Source organism: Vicugna pacos, unplaced genomic scaffold, assembly GCF_048564905.1.
Source record: "Vicugna pacos unplaced genomic scaffold, VicPac4 SAC-SAT, whole genome shotgun sequence".
Classification (NCBI taxonomy): Eukaryota; Metazoa; Chordata; class Mammalia; order Artiodactyla; family Camelidae; genus Vicugna; species Vicugna pacos.
Window position 1 is genome coordinate 19,341,421 of NW_027328721.1, and position 2,500 is coordinate 19,343,920.

The 2,500-nt window shown below is 78.4% G+C and overlaps 1 non-coding gene across 1 annotated transcript; it reads left to right on the forward strand.

The window, feature by feature from the left end:
• Positions 1-1,072: 1,072 nt before the first annotated feature.
• LOC140692289 (5.8S ribosomal RNA) lies at positions 1,073-1,225 on the forward strand. The gene has a single exon (XR_012067859.1). It is a non-coding gene; the product is annotated as a 5.8S ribosomal RNA (ribosomal RNA).
• Positions 1,226-2,500: the final 1,275 nt, after the last annotated feature.

Here is a 2,500-nt window from a genome sequence, read left to right on the forward strand (position 1 = left end):
CCGGTTCCCCCGGGTCGGTCGTCGGCCCTCTGCTCCTCCGATCCCGCCGCCCCGCCTTGCCACGTGCCTCTCGCCTTTCCCCCCCACCCGAGCGAGCTTCGGGCCTCTTTTCCCCGTCCGGCCGCCTCTCGCCCCCCGCCCCCCGCCCCACACGCCCAAGGCGCCCCGCCCGCTTGCGCCCCGCGTCCCGTCGTGGGCCCCCCTCGTCCCCCGTGGCGAGAAGGGGACCCCGGGAACTGCGGGTGCGGGTTGGGGGTCCTTGGGGGGCTGGGGGTGGAGGTGGGAAGGAGGGCGTGCGGTCTGTCTGGACGCGGGGGGAGGGCCCTCTCTGCCCGGCCTCGTGGGGAGTGGGGTTAGGTTGCCGTCGGCACGCGTTGGCGTTGGCGTTGGCGGTGGGACTCGGTGGTGGCGGGGGGCGGTGGCCGGCCGGTGCACGGTGTGGCCCCGTGTCGAGGGCCCGCGGCGGCGAGGACCGCCGGCCGTGGCCGGAGTGTGGCGGTCGGCGTCGGGGCGGTGGCCGACGTTTGGGGCTCCGGGTGGGGGGGGTCCGTGCCGTCCACGCCTCCCTCGCCCGCCTCGCCCTCTCCAGGTACCTAGCGCGTCCCGGCGCGGAGGTTTAAAGACCCTTAGGGGGGAGTCGCCCGTCCGCCTTGGGGTCGGGGCGGTCGGGCCCGTGGGGACTCGGGAGGTCCGTCCCTCGTCGTCCCCCAGACTCCGCCTCCCCTGGGCCGGGGCGCCGCACCACGTCGCTCGCCGCCGCCGCCGCCGCCGCGGCCGTCGGGTGGGGCCTCGCCCGCCCGGCGGCCCGTCGGGACGGTCGGTGGCCGCGTGGTTGGTGCGCCCCCCGCGTCCCTGCGGGAGGCGGGAACCCCCGGGCGCCTGTGGGGTGTCCGAGCCGGCACGCGCCGTGTCGGTGCCGGCTGCGCCCCGTTGTGAAGCCTTCCCGACCCTCCGGTCTGATTTCTCTCTGACTCGGCCGGCCCGAGGCGACCCCCCACCTCACCCTCCCGGGGTGTGGTGGGCGGGAGACGTGCCGTGCCACAGAACCAAAGGCAGAAAAAAATTCTCGTACGACTCTTAGCGGTGGATCACTCGGCTCGTGCGTCGATGAAGAACGCAGCTAGCTGCGAGAATTAATGTGAATTGCAGGACACATTGATCATCGACACTTCGAACGCACTTGCGGCCCCGGGTTCCTCCCGGGGCTACGCCTGTCTGAGCGTCGCTTGACGATCAATCGCGCCCCCCCCGGGTGTGTGCCCGTGGGGGGGTCGCGCGGCTGGGGGTTTCCTCGCAGGGCCGCGGTGCCCTCCGTCCCCCTAAGTGCAGACACGGTGCCTCTGCCCTCGCGCCGTCTGTCCCTCCTGCGGCCGACCCCGCCCCCGCGCCCGGGAGGGTGCGGGCGGCGGCGGGCGGCCGGCAGGCGGCGGCAGGCGGCGTCGAGGCCCGGGAGGTGCCGCCCGCGAAAGGGAAGGGAGGAAAAAGATGGGGGGGGAGCTCGCGCGTGGCCGTGGCCGTGGCCATGGCCGTGGCCGTGGCCGCCGCGGTCCCACCGGGAGCCCCCCTCGCGCCGCAAGCGGTCTCTGGGGCGCGTCCCCGGGTGTGTCGCGGTGGTGCCGGGGTGTGGGTGGGGGCGGTTTGGGCCTCCGGGCCGCGCCGCCCCCCACCCCCCTGCCGCGCGCCCCCGCGGCCCCCGCCTCGCCCCGTCGGGACGGGCGGCTCTCGCCGTGGCCGAGGCGCGCGCGCGGCCGCGCCCCGGGGATGCGTGCCCCGGCGGCGACCCGCGGGACGCCGCGGCGTCGCTCGCCGCTGCGCGCTTTCCCCCGGGCTGCGGCCGCGGCCGCGCTTCGTGCCCCTGGGCCCTCGGGGTGGCGTTCGTCGGGGGGGGGCGCCGCCGGGCGTCCGTCGCCCGTCGGGGACGTCTCGTGGCCGTGCGGAGGACGGGTGGGAGCGGAGCGGAGCGGGGCGGGGCGGCTCGCGCCGGGGCGGTTGGCGTCGCGTGGTGGGGGAAGGGGCCCCGACGGTCGCCGCGGGGCGGCCGCCGGGTTCCTCCCGGCCCGCCCGCCTCCCGACCGACGGCCGCCGCCGCCGCCGCCGCCGCCGCCCCCTCTCCCCTCCTCCCCGGCACGACGATGCCTCCGGCCTGGGCCCGGCGTCGCGCGCGCCTTCCCCTCTCGCCGCCGCCCGCCCGTCCCGTGCCACGTCGCCGGCTCGTGCTCCCGTCCCGTCCCGTCCGCCTCCCTTCTTCCTTCCGGCCGGCCGCCCGCCCGCCCGCCCGCCCGAACCCCGTGTTTGGGCGTCCGTGGGCGGGTGGGGTCGGTTGAGGGGGAGGGAGGGGGACCGGGCGGTCGACCGCGGTTCGGCGCCTCGCGCGTAGCCCTCTTCCCTCCGCCCTCTCCCGCTTCGCGGGCACCGTCCTCCGCGGGCGGGCGGGCGGGCGGTCGGTCGGTCGGCCGGCCTGGCGTCCGTCCGTCCTGTCGGGCGGGCCGGCCGGCCGGCC